Here is a 12,941-nt window from a genome sequence, read left to right on the forward strand (position 1 = left end):
AAAGAAGTTTAGTTCCTAGCTTCGCCCATAAGGTTTTCCAGAAGTGGCTAAGGAACTTAGCATCTCTATCTGACACAATGGTCCTAGGCAAACCATGGAGTCTCACAATTTCCTTGAAAAAGAGTTTTGAGATGTGGGAAGCATCATCCACCTTGTGGCATGGTATAAAGTGTGCCATCTTGCTAAACCTGTCCACCACCACAAAGATAGAGTCTACACCTCTTTGGGTTCTAGGAAGCCCAAGGACAAAGTCCATACTAATGTCTACCCAAGGTGCAGATGGGATGGGTAAGGGTGTGTATAGCCCATGAGGCATCACCCTAGACTTGGCTTGTAAACAAGCCACACACCTAGTGCAATGCTTATGGACATCTTTCTTCATATGGGGCCAATAAAACTTTTCTTTGAGTAAGACAAGGGTCTTGTCTATCCCAAAGTGGCCCATGAGCCCACCCTCATGGCTCTCTTTCACAAGTAATTTCCTAATGGATCCTTGGGGTATGCAAAGCTTTCCCTCTTTGAACAAATACCCCTCAGCCAAATAGAATCCATCTTGGGCCTTTTTCCCACAACTCTCGTAAATGGGAGAGAAATGTTCATCTAAAGCATACAAGTCCCTAATATTATCAAATCCTAAAATTTGAGCTCCTAGGGAGCAAAACAATGTGTGTCTCCTAGAGAGGGCATCAACTACCACATTTGTTTTTCCCTTTTTGTATTTGATAACATATGGAAATTGCTCTAGGTACTCTACCCATTTTGCATGCCTCTTGTTTAACTTGCTTTGCCCTCTAATGTACTTAAGTGATTGATGATCACTATGAATGACAAATTCCTTGGAAACAAGGTAATGTTCCCAAGTTTGGAGGGCTCTTACTAAGGCATAAAGCTCTTTATCATAGGTGGGGTAGTTGAGGGTGGCACTATGAAGTTTTTCACTAAAATAAGCAATAGGGTGCCCACCTTGTAACAATACAGCTCCAACTCCCACTCCAGAGGCATCACATTCTAGCTCAAAAGTTTTAGAAAAGTCAGGAAGAGCTAGAACAGGTGCCTTAGTAAGCTTTTCTTTGAGCAAAGCAAAGGCTTGCTCTTGTTTTTCACCCCAGGTAAATGCCACATTCTTCTTCACCAGCTCATTGAGAGGTGATGCAATTGTAGAGAAATTAGGAACGAACCTTCTATAGAAGCTTGCTAACCCATGGAAGCTCCTAATATCTCCCACACTTTTTGGGGTGGGCCATTCTTGGATGGCCTTGATTTTCTCAGGGTCCACTTGAACCCCATTTCTACCAACTACAAAACCTAAGAAAACTATATTATCTACACAAAAGGTACACTTCTCTATATTTGCATAGAGGTTGTTTTTCCTAAGGACTGAAAGAACTTTCCTGAGATGTCCTAAGTGATCATCTAGGCTCCTACTGTACACTAAAATATCATCAACATATAAACAACTACAAATCTACCTATGAAATCCCTTAAGACATGATGCATAAGCCTCATAAAGGTGCTTGGTGCATTAGTGAGCCCAAAAGGCATCACTAGCCATTCATACAAACCAAACTTGGTCTTGAAAGCAGTTTTCCACTCATCACCTTTTTTCATCCTGATTTGGTGATAACCACTTTTAAGATCAATTTTTGAAAAGATATTGGCACCATGCAACTCATCAAGCAAATCATCAAGTCTAGGAATGGGGTGCCTATACTTTACAGTGATGTTGTTGATGGCCCTGCAATCTGTACACATTCTCCACGTACCATCCTTTTTGGGCACCAACAACACTGGCACAACACATGGGCTTAGGCTCTCTTGGACCCAGCCCTTCTCCAACAATTCTTTAACCTGAGACTCTATCTCCTTAGTCTCCTGAGGGTTAATCCTATAGGCTGGCCTATTAGGAAGGCTTGCTCCTGGGACTAAATCTATTTGGTGTTCTATTCCCCTTAAAGGAGGTAGCCTAGGGGGTATCTCTTTGGGAAATATATCACCAAATTCATGTAAGAGTTCTTGGACCTTTGGGGGTAAGGTCTCAAATGTAGGAATTGTGGCAGTGCTAAGGGATGTTTCCCTTGATAGGAGAAGGTAGAAAGATTGTTTAAGAATGAGTGCTCTTTTAATATCACCTTTTGTTGCAAAATGATTTTCCTTCTTAACAATCTTCTTGGAGGAATCCTTTCCCTCTTTTTCATTCCCCCTGGCCTTTGAAGACAAGACCTTACTATCCTTCTTTTTCTTTTGTTTTTCTAATTTTTCTTCCTCATCCCTCTTATCTTTCATAGTTAGTTGATCTTTGGCCACCTGTGAAGGTGTTTGAGGATGCAACACAAATTTAGTGCCAAGATGGGTGAGGGTAATCTCATTAGTTAGGCCATTATAAATGATCTTCCTATCAAATTGCCACGGCCTTCCTAAAAGAATATGTCCTGCCTCCATGGGAACTATATCACAATTAACTTCATCCTTATATGTCCCAATGGAGAAAGGTACCTTCACTTGTTGGTTAACTATCATTTCCCCTTGCTCATTGAGCCATTGAAGTTTATAAGGTTTTGGGTGGGGAATGATAGTGAGGTTAACTTGGAAACTAATCTTGTGCTACAACAATTGCAACAAGATTCACTATCCACAATGAGAGAACAAGTTTTATCTAAAATTTTGCATCTTGTATGAAAGATGTTCTCTCTTTGGGATTGAGATAGATCACAAGATTGACCTCCAAGGAGCCTTCTAACCATTAAGAGGTCACCTTCTTCATGGGGGTAGACTTCCTCACTAGACTCTTCACCCCTTACTTCATCTTCACTTCCACTAGAGGAAGGGCAAGAAGTAGTCTCCTCTTGACTACTATAAATGTCTTGACCCCTCATGATCATGGTTTTCTTTGTGGGGCATTAAGAGGCAATCTGACCTCTCCCAAGACATTTGAAGCATTTAATGTTGCTAGTCCTGTCTTAGGAACTAGTCTTAGGGGTGTATTTCTCTATGGTCTTACCCTTATCTTCCTTGGGTTTTGAAGGTGCAGGCCCTAAAATTCCATGGGCTTGGTCCTTCCTTGGATAAGAGTGAGAGCCATAAGATTTTGAAGAAGGCTTTCTTTTAAGTTGTTGCTCCACTCTTATACAAAGTTGGACTAGCTCATCTAGGTCCCTATATGGAAGGAGTTCAACCTTGTCCCTCACTTCCATATTAAGCCCACTAAGGAACCTAGTTATGCTTGTTCTTTCCTCCTCCCTAATTCCAGCTCTTAAAAGGAGTAATTTCATTTGTTGTCTATATTCTTCAGCACTCATACTCCCTTGTCTAAGCCTTTGGAGCTTGTCCATAAGCTCCCTCTCATAGTAGGAGGGAATGTGTCTCTTCCTAAGGACACTCTTAAGATCATTCCAATACTCTACTGGAGGATCCCCATGAATCCTTCGTTCCCTAACAAGGGAAGTCCACCAATAGAGGGCATACCCTTGAAAGCTAAGGGTAGCCAATGGAACTTTTCTCTCTTCGCTAATATGATGGCAAGCAAAGAGTTGTTCAACCTTCATTTCCCAATCTAAGTAGGCCTCAACATTATCTTTTCCATGGAAATATGGGAGGCTAATATTAACCTCTTGAGGCCTTCTATCCTTTTCTCTTCTTTGGGAGTGATGTTTAGTATGTGAGCTATGGCGCCCTCTATAATAGTCGCTAAGTTCTTCACTTAAACTCTTGCAAGAGTCATGACTACTAAAGGAGGCATGTTTTTCTCTTTTCATTTCTTTCATTATTTTTCTTCTTTTTTCCTCTCTTATTTTCTCTCTTTCATCTTGACTTATTTCTTCCACTCTTTTTTTACCTTTTTCTTTTCTCTCTTGTTTTTCTTTCCACAACTTAAGGGATCTCAACTCATCTAATATCTTATACAAGGGGTCCTTAGGAGTAGAACCCTCACCATTAACACTAGATGAAGAATGAAGACTCAGGTTGGTTCCTAAGTTATGGTTCTTTCTTGTTGGGGGTTTGAAAACAAAAGGTAAAAGAAACTATGGTTGAAACTAGCCAAAATAAACACTAAAAGAGGTGTGAAAGATAAGGTAAAAACTAATTGGTAAAAGGCAAGCTATCTAGGCGGTTTGACAATGGAGGGTATAAGAAATAAGCTATGAAAGTAAGCAAGAAATTAAAGTGCAAGAAATGCAAACTAGGCGGATCCTAAGAGTGTTTGGGTGACCTCATTTAAGGTTCCCAACAAAACACTCACTATCCTAAGGGAAAATTGCCTAAAATTATTACACACAAATGGAAGTAGGGTGACCTAGCGGAGGCTCCCAACTTACTTCCAATGAAAGGTCTTTTTGTTACAAAATTTGAAAGCAAAGCAAATTGCCAATTACAAAATTACAAAGAAAAAAAAAAAGTCCTCAATTGTGGTGGCTATTCTCTCTTTAGTGTTTCACTCAATTTGGAGTGCTTCTTAGTCCAATAGCTCTTAAGGTGGTTGGCCCCTTTCTTCTTGACTCAAATTCTTCAAGATATGGCACCAATCCTCATTTCCAATTCCCTATATGGCAACTCACAAACAAGGAAACAAAGAGACAAGCAATAACCAAAGACAAAAAAAAATGAAATGAAAGCTAAACCAATAGAGTTTTAACAAGACAAATTTTCAAGGATTATTCAACAATTAAAGCAATGAAAAGCACAAAAAAGCAAGCTAGGACTCAAAGAGAAACCTAGAATGGCTCTAGAGTAGAGTAGAAAAACTATAAAAAAAAAAGACTCAAGAAACCTCTAGTTTTGGCACTTGTTTTCACAATAATTTTCAATTTAAATTTCAGAACTAGGATTGGTATAAAATAGGCACCAATTATAGAACAAATTTTTGAGCCAAAACACAAGCACACTTCCCTTTCACTTTTTTTTTCCTGGACACTGATTTTTCTGCCAACTTGTGTGATTTTTCTTATTCTTTCCTTTAATCCAAATTGCTTGGTTCTTTTTTTATATTTTTTTCCAGATGTCTAGAAAATGCAGTAAAAATTTCAGCTCAAAACTCGTAGTGACCAATTCCCAGTAATTTATACAATTTTGTATGTTTAAGCTGCCAGCACCAACGATTTCAACCTAGAAATCAAGAGTAGTGTTTATGTTGCTTAAGGCTTGGATAGTTACAATTTGTGTTTGCTTATGCTCAATTATCTTGAATAACACAATTCAAGAGTGCTTAAGACTTATTTGATTCACAAATCCAGCCACAACTCAGCACCACAACTCAACTTCATCATAGGCATCATGTAGGAATCTTAGAAAACAAAAAAAGAGTTCAACAACAAGACTACTTCTAGGAAATTGATTTAGAACATGTTATGAACTAAATAACATGCATGAATTAGACTCAAAATTCAAAAGATAGGCTAAGAATGACAAGAATACATGAAAAAATGTATCTAGAATTCAATAAAAATAAAAATTCAACACAAACTTAGAGCATAATGTGACAATTACTATGACTAAACATGACTCTAAGACAACATGGATTAAGTGATTTACACTTAGATTTTTGTGTTTTTTTTTTCTAATCAATATTTTGGAACAAAATTTAGATCTAAAGGTTCAGCACAAGAATATTATGAATGAAAATTGATAGAACCTAAAATCAACACAAAAACAAGATTCAAGAGTAGATCTACAAAATTTGAACCATAGAAATGCAAGAACAAGTGTAGATCTAAGATTTAATCTGTTTATTTTTTTTTTGAATCTACTCTAAACAGCACCGAACCACAAGAAAATGGAGGATATACATGGAGAATAAGATGAAGAACAAGGAATTAAAGAGAATTCACCGAACAAAAAGATAGAGGAAGCAAAAGAACATCACCTAGATGAAGATGCTCTTGATACCACATGATGTAAGCTCCATTGGAGCTTGTAGGCCTAGGTTCTTCTTCATCAATGGATTCCTTTGCTCCTTGGAAGATGAATGGCAGCGGAATGGAGAAGGAAGAGAGAGAGGAGACGTCACTTCAAGGAGAAGATGAGTCTAGAAGAAGCTCACCACCATAAGAGGCCATGGATAAGAGCTTGGAGGAAGAAGGAGATGAATGAAGGGAGAGGGAGAGAAGAGCACGAAATTTTGTGCTCTAAAAGAGCTCTGAAATCTGAAGTTAATATTCAAATGATCAAAGTTGAAAAAAATGCACACACATGACCTCTATTTATAGCCTAAGTGTCACACAAAATTGGAGGGAAATTCAAATTTCACTTGAATTTGAAATTGAATTTGTGGAGCCAAACTTTGGAGCCAAAATTTCACTAATTATGATTAGTGAATTTTAGTTATGGTTCAGCCCACTAATCCAAGATCAATTCCAAGATTCTCCACTAAGTGTGCTTAGGTGTCATGAGGCATGAAAAGCATGAAGGACATGCACAAAGTGTGACTATATGATGTGGCAATGGGGTGTAGTAAACAAATGCTCACCTCCCCCTCTAAAATTTAATTGGATTGGGCTTCTACCAATTCAATTAAATTTATTTTCAACCACACACATCAAATATCCACTTAGTGCATGTGAAATTACAAAACTACCCCTAATACAAAAACTAGTCTAGGTGCCCTAAAATACAAGGTCTGAAAAATCCTATATTTCTAGGGTACCCTACCTACAATATGGAGCCCTAAATACAAGGACCAAATATAATGACATCCTAGTCTAATATGTACAAAGATAATTGGACCCAACCTTGGCCCATGGGCTCAGAAATCTATCCTAAGGTTCATGAGAACCCTAGGGCCTTCTTCAGCAGCTTTAGCCCAATCTTCTTGAAGCCTCTTGCTCATGGTTCTAGTGACTGGTCCCTTCCTAGGGAGGATTGCATCAGATTAGTTAGGCATAGTGTGCATCCTGGTCATTTTGTACATTTTGAGCATTCTGAGCATTCTGTTGAGGGTGATTCTGAATATTCTGATTTTGAGCATTCCACTACTAATTTTTATACTGAGAACATGGCTCAACCTTCACCTCGTGAGAGGACTCTTAGGGAGATGGCTGCACCTGATTTCACTTATGAAAGCTTGTGCATTCAATATCCTGATTAGGGTGTTCCATATGTTCTGGACAAATACATTTGTTGCCCAAGTTTCATGGTCTTGCAGGTGAAGATCCTCATAAACATCTTCAGGAGTTCCATATTGTTTGTTCCACCATGAAGCCCCCTGACGTCCAAGAAGATCATATCTTTCTAAAGGTTTTTCCTCATTCTCTAGAGGGAGTGGCAAAAGATTGGTAATACTACCTTGCTCCCAGGTCCATTTTCAGCTGGGATGACCTTAAAAGGGTGTTCTTGAGAAATTCTTCCGTGCATCTAGGACCACTGCCATCAGAAAAGACATTTCAGGCATCAGGCAACTTAGTGGAGAAAGCTTGTATGAGTACTGGGAAAGATTCAAGAAATTGTGTGCAAGCTGCCCTCACCACCATATTTCTGAGCAACTCCTTCTTCAATATTTCTATGAGGGACTTAGTAACATGGAGAGGAGTATGATTGATGCTGCCAGTGGTGGAGCTCTTGGTGATATGACCCCTGCTGAAGCTAGGAATTTGATTGAGAAGATGGCTTCCAACTCCCAACAATTCAATGCAAGAAATGATGCTATTGTTCTTAGAGGAGTCCATGAGGTGGCCACAGATTCATCTTCATCTACTGAAAATAAAAATCTTGAAGGAAAACTTGATGCCTTGGTCAACCTAGTAACTCAGCTTGCCATAAATTAGAAATCTACACCTGTAGCAAGAGTCTGTGGTCTATGTTCTTCTGCAGATCACCATACAGATCTCTGTCCTTCTTTGTAGCAATCTGGAGTCAATGAGCAACCTGAAGCTTATGATGCAAACATTTATAATAGACCTCCTCAGCAGCAAAACCAACAACAGCAGAATAAATATGATCTTTCAAGCAACAGATACAATCCAGGTTGGAGGAATCATCCAAATCTGAGATGGACAAGTCCTCCACAACAACAACAGCCTGTCCCTCCCTTTCAGAATGTTGCTGGTTCGAGCAAGCCATATGTTCCTCCTCCAATGCAGCAACAGCAGCAGCAGTCACAACAAAGACAACCAGCAACTGAGACTCCTCCTCAACCTTCCTTAGAAGAGTTAGTGAGGCAAATAACCATCCAGAATATGCAATTTCAGCAAGAGACAAGAGCCTCCATTCAGAGTCTGACAAATCAGATGGGGCAGATGGCTACTCAGATGAACCAAGCTCAATCCCAAAATTCTGACAAATTGTCTTCACAAATTGTGCAGAATCCGAAAAATGTGAGTGCCATCACCTTGAGGTCTGGCAACCAAATTCAAGTGCCTCCACCAGTAGCAGCACCTACACCTGAAAAAGAGGATGAGATAGTTGCACAAAAGAGAAAGCTTCCTAAAAAAAATTTCATGCAGGTGGACCTTCTTCTAGTAATTCCGACTTACAGCAGCCTCTTATCCCTCTTCCATTCCCACCTAGAGCAATTCCAAACAAAAAGTTGGAAGAAGCAGAAAAGGAGATCTTGGAGACCTTCAGAAAAGTAGAGGTGAACATACCTCTGCTAGATGCCATCAAGCAGATTCCAAGATATGCCAAGTTTCTAAAGGAGTTGTGCACCCACAAAAGGAAGCTCAAAGGCAATGAACGGATTAGCATGGGTAGAAATGTGTCAGCATTGATAGGTAAATCTGTTCCTCACATTCTTGAGAAATGTAAGGACCCAGGTACTTTCTGTATACCTTGCATCATTGGGAACAGTAAATTTAAGAATGTCATGCTAGATTTAGGAGCATCAGTTAGTGTCATGCCTCTGCCCATTTTCAATTCTTTATCTCTTGGACCTTTACAATCTACGGATATGGTGATTCATTTGGCAAATAGAAGTGTTGCTTACCCCGCAGGTTTCATAGAGGATGTGCTGGTTCGGGTTGGTGAATTTATTTTTCCTATTGATTTTTATGTTCTTAATATGGAAGAGGGATTTTCCCATGGTTCAGTCCCAATTATTTTAGGCAGGCCATTTATGAAAACAACCCGAACCAAGATAGATGTTTATGCTGGCACATTGTCTATGTAATTTGGTGATATTGTTGTTCATTATAACATTCTTGATGCCATGAAACATCCATCTGAGGATCATTCTGTTTTTCGTGTTGAGATAATTGATCAGATTGTTGATGATTATATGTTTGATTTTGATTTTGTTCTTCATGGTAGGAAACATCCATTTTTATCTGATTTGCATACTTGTCACTCCTTATGCATTGAATTTGAATCTGAGTTTGAATTTGATCCTGTATCTGATTTTTATGTTGAGAGTGAATTTGAATTTGAGTCTGGTTCTAATTTTTTGGGTGTTATACCTCTTGATGTTGATTTTTTAGAGTCAGAATGCACTAACCATGTTGTAGGAAGTACATATACTTCTAACCTTCTTTATGAGGTACAGGTTGAGGAACCTTCTTCTTCTCCTACCCTGGTTCCTCCCACTGTTCAGCCACCACCCAAACCGGAGTTGAAGCCTTTACCAGCAAACCTCAAATATACTTACTTGGAGGACAAGGAAAAATTTCTAGTGATCATATTTGCCTCCTTTGATGCTGAGCAAGAGGAGAAGTTGTTGCTAGTGCTCAAGAAGCATAAGAAAGCCATTGGATGGACTTTAGCAGACATTCCTGGTATTAGCCCATCTACTTGCATGCATAGGATACTTTGAGAGGATGGAGCTAAGCCAGTGAGGCAGCCACAGCAGAGACTCAATCCCGTTATTCTAGATGTGGTGAAAAAGGAAGTGACCAAGCTCTTACAAGCTAGAATCATCTACCACATCTCTGACAGCCAGTGGGTGAGTCCAGTTCAAGTGGTTCCTAAGAAGACATGCCTCAGAGTGATCAAGAATGAAAAGGATGAGCTTATCCCCACAAGAGTGCAAAACAATTGGCGAGTCTGCATTGATTATAGGAGGCTGAATCAGGTAACCAGAAAAGATCATTTTCCCCTGCCTTTCATTGATCAAATGCTTGAGCGTTTGGCAGGTAAGTCTCATTACTGTTTTCTTGATGGTTTTTCTAGCTATTTACAAATTCATATTGCTCCTGAGGATCAAGAAAAGACCACATTCACCTGTCCCTTTGGCACTTTTGCCTATAGGAGGATGCCCTTTGGCCTATGCAACGCCCCTGGTACCTTCCAACGGTGTATGCTTAGCATTTTCAGTGATTTTTTAGAGAGTTCCATAGAGGTATTTATGGATGATTTTACTGTTTATTGATCCTCTTTTGATACATGTTTGGATAGTCTGGATAGAGTTTTTAGTAGATGCATTGAAACTAACCTTGTGCTGAATTTTGAAAAATGTCACTTCATGGTAGAACAAGGTATAGTTTTAGGGTATATCATTTCCAGTAGGGGCATAAAGGTAGACCCTGCAAAAATAGATGTTATTTCACAATTACCTTACCCCTCTTGCGTGCGAGAGGTTCGTTCTTTTCTTGGTCATGCAAGGTTTTATAGGCGCTTTATCAAGGATTTTAGCAAAGTGGCCCTTCTATTATCCAATCTACTGCAAAAGGAGGTGGAGTTTGATTTTGATGACCGGTGCAAAGAGACTTTTGATTGCCTCAAGCATGCAGTGACTACCACCCTTATCATTCAGGCACCTGATTGGACAACCCCATTTGAGCTAATGTGCGATGCATCCAATTATGCATTGGGGGCTGTCCTTGCTTAAAAGATTGATAAGCTGCCTCGGGTGATCTACTACGCTTCCAGAACTTTGGATGCTACTCAAGCAAATTACACTACCACAGAGAAGGAGCTATTAGCGATAGTTTTTGCTCTTGAGAAATTTCGTTCATATTTACTTGGTACTCGTGTTATTGTTTATACTGACCATGCAGCTCTGAAATACCTGTTGAAGAAGGTTGAATCAAAGCCTAGATTGATCAGGTGGATGCTTTGGCTCCAAGAGTTTGATTTGGAGATCCGTGATCGGAGTGGCGCACAAAACCTTGTGGCTGACCATCTGAGTAGGATTGAGCGTGCGTTTGAGGACTCACCCATTCGGGATGATTTTCCGGATGACCATTTGTACATTCTGTATAGTATTTCTAATTCCTTCCCCACTCCTTGGTTTGCTAATATTGTGAATTATTTGGTTGCTTCTGTTTTTCCTCCCTTAGCATCTAAAGCTCAAAATGATAAAATTAAAAGCGATGCTAAGCATTATATTTGGGATGACTCCTATTTGTGGAAGTTGTGCAGTGACCAAGTTATTAGGAGATGCATTCCAGACCACGAGATTGACTCGGTCCTGCAATTCTGTCATTCTTCCGCACCAAGTGGCCATCTTGGCATACAGAGGTTAGCTTGCAAGGTGCTTGACTACGATTTCTATTGGCCCACCATCTTCAAGGATGCATGGAGAATCTATAGCACTTGTGAGCCTTGTTAGAGAGCAGGCAGCTCACCTTTATGGAGACAGCAAATGCCTCAACAACCCATGTTATTCTATGAGGTGTTTGATATCTGGGGTATAGATTTTATGGGGCCTTTCCCTGTCTCTTTTGGTTTTGCTTATATTCTCCTTGTTGTTGATTATGTTTCAAAATGGGTGGAAGCCAAACCCACCAGAACTAACAATGCTAAGGTTGTTGTGAATTTTGTTAGATCTAATCTGTTTTGCAGGTTTGGAATCCCTAGAGCCATCATTAGTGATCAAGGCACCCATTTTTGTAACAGATCCATGTATGCCTTGCTCAAAAAGTATGGGGTCGTGCATAGAATTTTCACACCATACCACCCCCAAACTAATGGGCAGACTGAGATTTCAAATAGGGAGATAAAAAGGGTCTTGGAGAAGATTGTGCAGCCGAACAGAAAGGATTGGAGCACCAGGCTAGATGATGCTCTTTGGGCGCATAGGACTGCCTACAAAGCACCCATAGGAATGTCTCCTTATCGGGTTGTCTTTGGCAAGGCATGTCATCTTCCTATAGAGATAGAGCACAAAGCCTACTGGACTGTAAAGACCTGCAACTTCTCTATTGATCAGGCTGGAGAGGAAGGAAGTTGCAACTAAGTGAGCTAGATGAGATCCGTTTAGAAGCCTATGAGAATTCCAAATTCTACAAGGAGAAGACCAAGAAGTTCCATGACAGCTTGATAGCTAAGAAGGACTTTGTGGTTGGACAGAAAGTTTTATTGTATAACTCTAGGCTCAGACTCATGAGTGGTAAGTTGAGGTCAAAGTGGATTGGTCCTTTTTTGGTGACTAATGTTTTTCCTTATGGTACAGTTGAGATCAAAAGTGAATCCACAGATAAGGGCTTCAAGGTCAATGGACACCGGCTGAAACCATTTCTCACAAATCCCTCCTTAGTGGATGTAGTGGTGGAGGAGACCTCCTTACTTCACCCTACTTCTCTTCCGCCATGACTTAGGGAGTTTTCTTTTTCTGTCTTCTTTACTTTTATTTCAATTGTCCAATTTTATTGATTGCTTTGATTGTTCTTGATCTTATGATTGTGCTACATTGAGGACAATGTGTTGTTTAAGTGTGGGGGGGGGGGGGGGAGATTGTTCTTTAATTTTGTTGGGTATTCTAGTTTAATTTTATTAGGTTTTCTAGTTTAATTTTGTTAGGTTTCCTAGGTTAATTTTGGTTTTATGTTTTGTGTACAACATTGCATGTTCTCTTTGAATTATAGGTTATGTACAGGTAATGGGTAATTGTTTTTGAAATAGGAGTTTCTTGGCATTTTGTGAATTGAAATCCTTGTTTTTTTTCTCTGCATGTCAAGTTAGTTTTGAAAGTTCGAATTGAAGGTGATAGATTTACCCTTGGTGAGAATTTGAGCCATCATCATCTATTTTATTCGGTGTGTTTTGCCCCATTGATTGCTTGCACAATAGCCTTGGCTTGA

At 39.6% G+C, this 12,941-nt stretch overlaps 1 non-coding gene across 1 annotated transcript; it reads right to left on the reverse strand.

The window, feature by feature from the left end:
- Positions 1–7,355: 7,355 nt before the first annotated feature.
- LOC114372728 lies at positions 7,356–7,463 on the reverse strand. The gene has a single exon (XR_003658296.1). It is a non-coding gene; the product is annotated as a small nucleolar RNA R71 (small nucleolar RNA).
- Positions 7,464–12,941: the final 5,478 nt, after the last annotated feature.

The sequence above is a fragment of the Glycine soja genome, chromosome 10, assembly GCF_004193775.1.
Source record: "Glycine soja cultivar W05 chromosome 10, ASM419377v2, whole genome shotgun sequence".
Classification (NCBI taxonomy): Eukaryota; Viridiplantae; Streptophyta; class Magnoliopsida; order Fabales; family Fabaceae; genus Glycine; species Glycine soja.